Genomic DNA, 11,693 nt, shown 5'->3' with positions numbered 1-11,693 from the left:
GTGCAGAAATAATTAGAACGAATTTGAAACTACTTGCATAATAATCAGTTCTATTATTGCTATTTTTTCATAAAATATTATCTTCTTAGAATATGGCATTTGAGGTGCACAAACTGAGGAAGATGCATAAAATATCATTAAATTCTGCAATAGTTTAATTAAAACTTCTTATTCTTCGATAGTAATAGAGTTATTTTTGTATTTCTGGATGAAAATAAACTTTATGGTCTCATTCACAAGAAAACATGAAGTAGAAAAGTAATGCATAGTGGAATGTCAATCTCTGAAGATAACCTGTAATTATAATGCCAAAAAACAACAAGGAGCTGATTCTATATGCATTCATTCCCAAAATATGATAATATTTACAGAGTTTACGAGGAATGACCTTTGAAAGCATAATATCAGGGACCCGTGGAAATTCCACCTCATGTAAAATGTGAGTTCAAGTCTTCAACCCCCCCCACCCCCTTCCAGCTGCAAATCCTCAACTACAAGTCTTCAAATCCCCTACTCAACACAGGTGCTCAAACCCCCTCTTACAGCTCTCTCTCCTCTCCTCTCATACCCCTTTCTTTTTGAAGTTCTCAACCCCCCTCCCAACTCCAAGTCCTCATCTTCCCCTTGCAAACCCCAAGTCCATATAATAGTCACTAACTGATAAGACGACGAAAGGTTTCTCGGTGAAGTAAATGGAAAAAGGCAATTATACGTTGGACGGAAATGACTGTATAGTTTTGGTGAAATATATATCTTTTTTTTCGCTTCTTGTATGTGTGTAAACCAGTGACTCTGAACCTATACACTGCACGTGTGAGCAACAAAAATGCACTGCCTCAAAATTGCATGAATATCAATATTTGTATACCTCTGCATGTATTGTCTGGAAGAGCTTTTAAATGAGGTATCCTTCAGCATTATACTGTATGTACTGTGGTTACAACGTTCACCATGTTCAGACACAATCTTGCAACTTACATTTATATTGGTAAATAGAAAAAGATGACTTGTAATACTGGCAACCACTGGGTGGGTCTAGATGATACACATTTACATAGAGAGAATTAGGGTCTTCCTCCCCCCCCCCCCCCAGAAATGCAACACAGAAATAAACCATACTTTGGGTACCTTTGGCAACATGGAAAATTTGGTTGGATTTGGTTCAGTCGTTTTTTTTTTAGTTTTTGAAGCATATGCAGTCTAAACAACCAAACAAATATACAAATTAACTTTTAGAGTGTGGAACACATGTTAAATAAATCAATAAAAGTTATTCAACAAAATTCTCAGTCATGCCAAAAATTAACTTACCCAGCTTCATTTGAAATGAAAGAATCACTGCAAAAGTAAACCATCTCGAGTGATGCTGCCTTTCATTTTGCATGCTGGGTTAAATATTGATTCAAACTTGGCAACTTGTGAAATGGCTCCTTTGTGAAAATGTAACCTATTTGAGTCAAAATTCTTAACTTGGACAAGGAAAAGATGCAATATCTGTCAATTTGTTTTTACAGCAATTTTTTTCAGTGTGAGTGGTATAATTTTCATCAGTATTACAACAAATAAACTGCATTTTGTGTTGAGCCTGGTGAAATGGTGCTCTCTCACAATCGTTATGAATGATTGCGGTCAGCAATTGTGCACCAATGTCATTTTTGAAAGAATCAAGTCATGATCACCTGTGTAAAAAGCAGATAGCTCTGAAATAAATATTCGAAAGTAAATTTTCCTCTCGGAATATGGAATAAAAGGTGGACAAACACTTTTAATGTACACAGAGACTATTACATGCTCATGTTGATTATTATTTTGGAGTTAGGAATGTACACTCTGGGAATTGGGCGTTTCTGCATCAAGTAGACAAAACATCAATGCCTAAAAACATTGTGTGTGTGTGTGTGTGTGTATATATATATATATATATATATATATATATATATATATATATATATATATATATATATATATATATATATATATATATATATATATGTATGTGCATACAAGATTGACAGGATGACCTAGGAGGAGGCACACTCGCCTCTGCCTGGGTTTGAATGTCCAGCCTGGGTTTGAATCTTGACCCAGTTGTAAACTGTCATCATGGTGTTTTACAAGCAGGGCATTCATCAATATGTGGGCTGTCCTTCAGATGGATGATAATCTGGGTGTGTGTCCCATCTGCCAGCATTACTTTGTGGATGTTAAAGATCCCACAGTGTCCTTCATGAAAAGTAGGCGAACTATCACCGGCACCTGGCCAAATTCCAAATTCTTGCCCTGTTTCAGATTGGTGACCTATCCAAGACTGTAACCCTGGCCATATAAGCTGCTTAAAAGGCAGCATCGATGCTCTGTATAGAGCATGGTCCATGATTTGGGATCTTTAAAAAAAGAAAAGATTCTTGTGTCCAGTGTTTACTGTTATTTATATTTGCTTCATCAGATAATGTTGTGCAAACTATAACCTTGAAGAGCACATTTAATTTAATTATGCAGCAAAATTTGCTCAAGTTATTGTGGGCGACAAGATCTCTGACGTTGCACCTCTTAAGTTGCACATCAAGATATTTAAAAGTTGTACAGTAAACCCTCAAATATCGCTAGTTTCGACAAATATCTGGCAACCTATTGTGTTCCTACTTACTGGTATCGCGGGATTTCATTTTGGCCAATCACGGTTTTTGAGCTGAGATGGGTCAACATTTGCATCTGTATGTATGATTACTGTACCTCCCATTACAAGCCCTTTGTTGTTTGTGGTGCACCGTTTTTAATGAGCCCAAACATAAAATAATGGACAAAATTAGTTGTGCCAAAAGACAGAGAAAAGTTATAACATTATGCAAAAAAAATCAAGTTGTAGGTAGGTTAGGCAAGAGGTGAAAGTGTGACATCTGTGGGCCGCCATTATGGGATCAATGAATTGACTGTGCAGTGTATCCGTGAAAGCAAGTCAAATATCCGTGCAAGCGTTGCCACCAGAACTCCGAAAACTGCAAAAGTGCCATTGCAGGCCTAATGTTAAAAGGATGGAAAATGTGCTTAATGTTTGGATGGAGGACCACACAAAGAAGAAAGAAAATGTGCCTTTGAGTGGACTGGTGATACAGGAGAAATCATTGCAGATTTACCAATGTTTCCATGAGGCACCAAGGGCTGAAATTCAACCACAGCGCCTCATAAGTTCCAAGCCAGCACAGGCTGGTTTGATAAATTCAAAAGAAGATTTGGCCTCCATCATGTAAAATTAGTCGGGGAAGCAGCATCGGCAGACCATGATGCTTCAAAAAACTTCTCACCACAGCTCATGGAACTACTCAAGGTGAAGGGATTTATGCTGGGGCAGGTTTTTAATGCCAATGAGACAGGTTTATTCTTAAAAAGGATGCAATTTCTTACCTTCTTCTCTAAGCAGAAAATATCTGCTCCAGGGTTCAAGGTAAGGTGGTTAAGGATTGTCTTACCCTTCTATGTGGCAATGCTGCAGGCGACTTTGCTGTAAAGCTAATGCTGCTCTTCCGATCACTTAATCCCCCTTTCCCCTTCCCCGCTGTAACAGCATCATCATCATCATCATCCCAAGCTAAGTCTTGTGGTTTCTATTATGGCAGAGTATGTAATATTCTTACCCTCACCCATCATGCTGTTTTGTAAAAATCACCTCACTGTTTTGGAATAAATTAAAAAGGTAAAAGTCTTGTTTTTGTTTAATTTATACTGTACATATTTTATTTACATGTTTATTTCAAATGTTAACATGCTATATATTTATTTCAATTGTGATATGTTTATTTATGGCTGCTGTTGATCTTCCTCTCTATTTTCTCGAAGCTCAGGAATTGAAACCCACTTTTCCCATAGACCCTTGGTTTTTCACGATTACAGTTTTAACGATTGCGGCATTTTATAGAAATGTAACCCCCACGATATTTGAGGGCTTACTGTATTTATGAAAAAAATTAAAGTACTATCTGTTTTTGAAAAACTTGAAAAAATTGTGGTTAAATATATTTGACTAAATGTCACATAGAGTTGACAAGCAGATGTCAAATATTAAAGCAAAAAACATTTGTACTTCATCAGAGCAAAAGGGCTAATGTCCAAAACATCAGCCACACTTCAATTTCCATGGAAATAAGCATTTTTAGATGATAAAATCCATTGTATATCTTGTCGGTTGATAGACCAACACCCACCTTCACAGACTATTCTATTGCAGCTTCATGGTCGGATTTCTGTGCAAGAATAAATTGTCAAAGCTTTGCTATTTTGTATGTTGAATACTTGCATAATGATGTACTCTGAGGTTGCTTCAAATTTGGCCTGTTGTCACTCTCCGGAGAAGTAATTGGTCTTTATCATTGTGGAAACGCATTTCCTATCTTAATGTCCTGACAATCAGGATAGCAGAAAAATATAGATCGGAATTATGAATAATTGCAACATACCTTGCCAAGAACATGTATAATCATACCCTCATGCAAAATATTTTTTGATGAAAATGAAATGTACAATTTGAGAAAATAATTTTTAGTGTTTCCCATTATTCCAGACCACAGGCTATGTGAGATTTTGCAGTTAACAAATTTCAAGATAATACAATGCTTTTTGACAACTTGAAAAGCAAGATGACAAGTCAAAATTATTACTACCCTCACCCATCAAAAGTCAAAAATAAGATTAAAATTTATACTTGAAGGGATTTTTAAACAATTTACCAAAAAACATGAATAGTCAACAGAGCTAAAATTGAGAAAACAAAAACTTAAAAAAAAATTAAGCATTCTTTAAAATATGATCAAGTGTTGATATAATGATAAAGCAAAATCTTCTGGCTTAATTGTTTTAGCACAGTCTACATTATTTTTCAAAGACTTTTAAGGGTGATTGCTTCTAAAATGATATTTGATGGGAGTAAAGATGCTGCATCGGCATATGCATTTCTAAACTACAATATGTCCAAAAATAAAATTTAAAATAAATCCTCCAATGTTATTCAATATTTCAATCACAAATTAAAGAAGCATCCAATTTTGAACATTTTAGAAAAGCATAATTACAAGTAACATAGGTATATACAAATACCTTGCATTAGGGATTAAAGACATTAGTAAAACACTTTGCAGTTTATATTCACCTCTAGAAAACCTTTTGTATGAATAGCGAGCCAAAAAACAAAGTTGCAGTGACACTGGATACAGAAGTTTGAGGCATTGCAAGGTTATTGACATGAAGTTTTACAATCTACTGCAAAGGAGGAAAAATGGAGGGGTACACAATGTCAAGAATATGTAGTTACACGGAGATTAAATATTTAAATCACCACCTGAAAGCAATACAAAAGCAATAGAAATTCCTAATTTTCAAAGTTCAAAAACAAAATAAACATTGGGTAGAATTATTTTATTGAAATATTGGTCCACTTGAGGAGATGTCAAGATGAGGAATCAATTAATGTAAAATACAAAGACATTACTTGACAATGACTCAATCAACATGAGATATGAGCCAACAAGTGAAACAGTACATGAAGACAAAGTCTCAGATGGAGAAACAAACTTGATACATTAAACAAAAGTGCAGTATCAGCTCATGATCTAATGGAAGAATTGAACCTTGAAACATTAAATGATCATGACAACAAACAATCATAAAAACCTTGAATAATTTATCTGATTAATGACCATGTATAGTACTAGGTTCCAACAAGGTGAATCATATAGCATTACAAAATGATTATGCTGTTTGTTTTAAAGTTAGACAGCACCTTTAATTATGCTTGATTTAAAAGATTTGCAATGCAAAATAAAAATAACAATAAACTAAGCAAAGGTAGATAGATGTAATACATTGTTACTCATTTCCAGAAAAATGAAACTACACTAAAACTTCACATTATCCAACTTTTTAAATTAAAATTATTCCATACCACTATCTTATGCCTCATACAAAATAAATTGTTGTGTTAAAGGGTAAAATTAAGCCAGCCAAATGTTCAAATACCAGCAAACCAAAAGGGAAGAGTAAAATGAATCAGTCAGATAATTCAGAAATCAATTCTAAATTTTTAACGATAAGCTTGATATAAACAGCAAATTGTAATGCATGAAGAATAAGCTTCAAGTATTTGCATTAAAATAAAGATATAAAAGCTTTTTTCATTTTCAGGAAGAAACATTTTTATTTCAACAAAACACATTTTACGAAATCAAAATTCATCATCATGGTCTCAGTACTTGTACAGTTTCCATTCTTTGAACATTTGAGAAAAAGGGAGAGGTGGTGAAAAAAATACAGGATTCTACATTAAAATCCATTGCATTCTTTCTTAAATGAAAGTGATAGCTCTGACCTTGCAATGAATTGAAGAAGATATAAATCGATTGCATTACACTGTATATGCTGCAGAAAATGACATCATATTGGAATCAAATGACAAAGGAAAACAAAAAACATGATATTGAGCATTCTGGTTGAAATATTTAAAATAAAGGTATTTTGGTTTTGTAATAAAACTATAGGTAAGGACTGCTATTACTACTGCAATAAGTTATGCAAGCAAAAGCCATTCAAATTATACAAAAATTTGTACAACTTTTTTGAACCACTCACATATTTTAATGTACTAGGTAAAACAAAGTATTCTGTGGGTGTACCCTGTTGCAAATAAACAGATAAGTGCAACAGTGTTGATAATGCAATAAATGTGAACATATAAATTTTGAAAAAGCCCTTGAAAAATGTGCCAGTGCCAAGTCCTTGAAAAAGAGTAATTGCCATGATTAAAAAAAACAAATAGGGGAACACACAATTATACTTATTAAATAATTAGAAGACAATATTGATTGATAAAAAGGAATCTTGTCTCAGTTGTAAAGGGAAATAATGCTTATATTAAATGCCAGACAAAAAGTGAATATGTATTTGAGTGAAAGAGTAATTAATTGCAACCAAGTAAAAAAAAAAAAAAAATAAAAAGCATTCACTGGCAAAAATCAAACCCTCCTTTTTGATAAGGAGCAGCGAAGTTATCAGGATATGATATAACATGGGTGTGATGGGAAGAACAGCTTCCTCCCGTTTCTAAAATTTCCTTGCATTCCCTAGCAACTCCTGTAAAACAAAGGATTATAAAATGTTAGTGAAAAACAACCTTGTAAAATTCATATATTTCAAGTTTATTTATTATTTTGTATGCAGCACATTTAGTATGTGAAACACCCGGATGGCAGTTAAGAGCCTGGCTGAGATTCTAACCCAGGTTGGACAGCTTAGAGGTGAGTGTGTATACCTCTAAGCTATCCTGCCAATCCCTGAAGTGAAATTTTATGGTGTGAAAGGATAATGGGAGTGATTGGAAAGTTAAACACAGTTGGAAAAGAAAGGGACAAGAGATAGCCATGAGGGTGAGGTTAACATTTGGGCTACAAACACATATGCTAACACTCATTAAGAGGTAACTGATGAATAATTAACCCTCAAGTCATTTTCATAACTCTTACATTTTGCAATTCCCTCATAATGTTTATTTTCCTGCCTAGTCTTTGATTGCCAGCTGAGAAATCAAAAGTTTTCATTCACTTAGTACACTTATTAAACCTGTTTATCACAACATCCTTCTTACTTATCCATAAAATCAATTGAAAATACCTCCTTTCTGCTTTTGTAACAAACCTCTTAAGTTGGCTTATAAAAGTGGATAGCACCTCAAAACTTTTTAGTCAAGTGCTGTTGACGACCTTGAACTTCAGAAAATGATATTTTTTTAAAAAAGAAAATTGAGTACAGTGCAATGAAGCACAACTCATTTATAGGACAAAGCTCTTGTATCACACACACACACACACACACACACACACACGCACACACACACACACACCCACACACACACACACACTCACACACACACACACACACTCACACAGACACACACACACACACACACACACACAACTCATTTATAGGACAAGGTTCTTGTGTCACTTTGTATTCCCCAGACTCAAACGTTATGAAAAGAAAAGCACAACTCTTGAAACAGATAAAATGGCAGCCCATGTCTTGTCTTGCTTCTCGATCTGTATACTTTCTGACCTGCTTCTGTTTTCCTGAGCAGGCTTAATTTGAGCAGCTCACTTTTATACTTCAACTTTCCTATGTATCAACACATTATTTTCTTCTTCCACTCATTTATGGACAGTCTCTGTATGTCTATCAAATCAATTGTACTTTATATTTTCACCATCACCCAATGTCTAACTTCAACTTGCACAATATAACAATGAGACCACAGCATATATGTATCTGCTTGATATTACAAAGTCAGTATGAAGACAGTGTGTAACTTAACCATAAGTATTCACTTTCGTCAGCTTGTTTTTAATAATCCTTGCAAGGTGGGGTTGGTGGGAGTGGGGGATGGTGGGGAAGGAACATTCCAATCTTGTTTTGCAAATTTTAAAACCATTCATACTTCTTCCCCACATGTAATCAAAATTTGTTCGGTTTTTCAAAGAAGCTTAGACGTTTTTTTTTTTTTTTGAGATCTTCCAACAGCATTTTGTTTAATTATCCCAATAAAAGAGTTATTGAAGCATTACCAGGATAAATACCTCAACCAATCAAGAGGTGAACAGCCATAGGTTTATAGCAGGATATAAAGTATTGACTTATCAAATCTCTCTCAATCAGCTATATCTTTGTATTAATTGGATTCAGATAAAACTTCGATAAGATAATTTATCTACAACTTAAAGGATATTGCGATGAACTTCATAACAATCTTACAACTTTCAGGCTTCCTTGGAAAAATGTTCCTCCTAATTGTTTATGGAGTTAAGGAACTTAATAAGAATAAATAAAAATGAATAAATCAATCAATCACATTTACAGTGCAATGCATTGAAAATAACCTTTTTTTGTATCCAAAGTGGTATGTATGCAACTCCAATACAAGTCTAAGGCCCTGTAAACAATTTAATAAAATCCATAAAGTATCATATGACTTTTGTACAAAATGATGAAGAACAAAATAGGTACATTAATTTTCACATGGACATCATTAGGAGAATGAGCACGTCACAAACAAACAACAACAAAAAAACCCTCAAACTCCAGACTAGAACATCTCTCAAGAAGTGAATATGCAGAACAGAACACTAAAGTGGATTCTCATGCATGTCACATGCCATCCAAGTTTTTGTTTACTCGATGTACTATGTATATGTTTCGTCTTATCATGATTGCAAATCCAGGTATTGACTGAAAATCTGATAATTTTGCCTTATTTATTCCTTTGTTGTAACAAGTACAAAAAAAATGCTTTTCATTTACCCCAACATGACATATAACAAAGGACCAAACTTTGATGAGCAAATGAATGATGGGGAAATAAATAAATAAGAAATTCCACTTCAAATTTTAATTTGTCAAATCAAAAATAAAGATGTGGACCATAATAATTAACCTTCTTTTGTTTCCATAACTCCTATTTTTGTCTACAGAAAAAAAAGCAAAGATCCTGCATGTCAAAAATAAATTCACTTGTAAATGAATGGTAAATTGGTGAATGTACATTTTTCTACAGATCTAAAAATCTAATTGTTTCCATTTGATTAATACTGCTGCAGACCAAATGATATTGGTATTTTAACCTGTCTTGTCTGTCAAGAATGCATCTCTCTCACCACCTCCTTCCCATGCGTGCCCCGCCTCACGACCTCCTATGCATGCCAAGTGAGTTCAACTTGCTCAGTGGGCTGAAATTGAAGCACCACACCCCATGCCTCAATATATCAGTTTCCCATCATGGAGAAGCAGGTTACCATCTGCAGGTCCCCATCTCTTGGCAGCTTCATCGCCCCACCGGATGTAATCAGAACAATCATTGCAGATACAGCACCTGCAGGAACAGCAGCCAAATAAGTTATTTTAATCAATGCAATAGTCAGACGGCATCCTCACAAATCACCAAAGTGGAACCAATCATGGTAATTACAAACATGCTCACATAGATCTCAAAACATTTTCTACAAATTTCAAAGCTTTTATGGAAAAAAATACCTGGCTGGACTGTGGCAGAGTCTATGGAGGGCATAATCTCAACAGTCACTGGTTTAAAAATAAGAATTGCAAAGTTCCATAACATCATCATGCCAGCATTGTAGGTCTTTCACAAAAAAAGGTAAACCATTAAATTGTCATCTTCATTCAAAACTGCTCAATGAAAATAGTTTTGAGACTCATTTTTAATACATCTATGAAGGTAGCATGTTTTGCTCTAAAGAAAACTTTGTTCATCAATGCAATGATTATACAAAATCCTGATATAAGGAACATGGTAAAATAGTAAGCAAAGCTAGATATAAGAAGCTTTATAACAAAAGAAAACATTTCAAACAAAATAAACAATGCTACATCAAATACAGAAATAAAATGGTTCAAACCATCAGGATTAAATGAGAGAATTGCTGAAACTAGTTTCAAGGTCAATCTTTCTACATCTAAAGCTAAAGACATCACCTTAGCCACACACAACACAATGCATTTAGTTGTTCATCACAGGCTTGTACAGTGAGTGCCATCAGCCCCACCCAGTGTTTTGCAACAGTGAGTCATATTCAGAGGACCCACCCCTGAAATGACTCAATAGTAAACAGCAGCACATGGAAAATTCCACACACCCAACAAACTCTCACCCTCCCCTCTGAGTGTTTAGCCGCAACCAACAACCTGAAACACACCCACAATAAAAAAATTCTCTGCTTCTCTAGTAAACAGTAGCACAATGAAAGATTATCTGCATCACTCAGAAATCTCAATCATTACTCTGCGTCACTCAGAAATCTCAATTATTATTCTGCGTGACTCAGAAATCTCAATTGTTACTCTGCGTGACTCAGAAATCTCAATTGTTACTCTGCGTCACTCAGTAATCTCAATTATTACTCTGCGTCACTCAGAAATCTCATTTATTACTCTGCATAACTCAGAAATCTCACTTATTACTCTGCATCACTCAGAAATCTCACTTATTACTCTGCATCACTCAGAAATCACATTTATTACTCTGCATCACTCAGAAATCTCACTTATTACTCTGCGTCACTCAGAAATCTCACTTATTACTCTGAGTAACTCAGAAATCTCAATTATTACTCTGCGTCACTCAGAAATCTCTATTACTTTGCGTCACTCAGAAATCTCTATTACTCTGCGTCACTCAGAAATCTCACTTATTACTCTGCGTCACTCAGAAATCTCACTTATTACTCTGCATCACTCAGAAATCACATTTATACTCTGCATCACTCAGAAATCTCACTTATTACTCTGTGTCACTCAGAAATCTCACTTATTACTCTGAGTAACTCAAATCTCAATTATTACTCTGCGTAACTCAGAAATCTCAATTATTACTCTGCGTCACTCAGAAATCTCTATTACTCTGCGTCACTCAGAAATCTCTATTACTCTGCGTCACTCAGAAATCTCACTTATTACTCTGCGTCACTCAGAAATCTCACTTATTACTCTGCGTCACTCAGAAATCTCACTTATTACTCTGCGTCACTCAGAAATCTCACTTATTTCCCACGGTGGAGGAGAGGACATTGCATTTCTTTCTGCTTCATTGTTTGTTTGTCCATACATAATGTGCCCACGTAGACCACAAATTTTACACGTTACCTTTT

The 11,693-nt window shown here is 34.8% G+C and overlaps 1 protein-coding gene across 1 annotated transcript in view; it reads right to left on the bottom strand.

Moving 5' to 3' along the window:
* Positions 1–6,156: 6,156 nt before the first annotated feature.
* Positions 6,157–11,693, bottom strand: part of LOC147030945 (uncharacterized) — a gene marked incomplete at its 5' end in the record, with an annotated part of 35,213 nt that continues 29,676 nt past the window's right edge. Inside the window, 2 exons of the mRNA XM_085872058.1 lie at positions 6,157–7,116; positions 9,687–9,901. The remainder of the gene's footprint in view (positions 7,117–9,686; positions 9,902–11,693) is intronic.

The sequence above is a fragment of the Eptatretus burgeri genome, chromosome 3 (genome assembly GCF_056783735.1).
Source record: "Eptatretus burgeri isolate ZD-2024b chromosome 3, Ebu_testis_v1, whole genome shotgun sequence".
Classification (NCBI taxonomy): domain Eukaryota; kingdom Metazoa; phylum Chordata; class Myxini; order Myxiniformes; family Myxinidae; genus Eptatretus; species Eptatretus burgeri.
The sequence above is the reverse complement of the archived record's forward strand: the minus strand, read 5'-3'. Positions and strand labels throughout refer to the sequence as shown.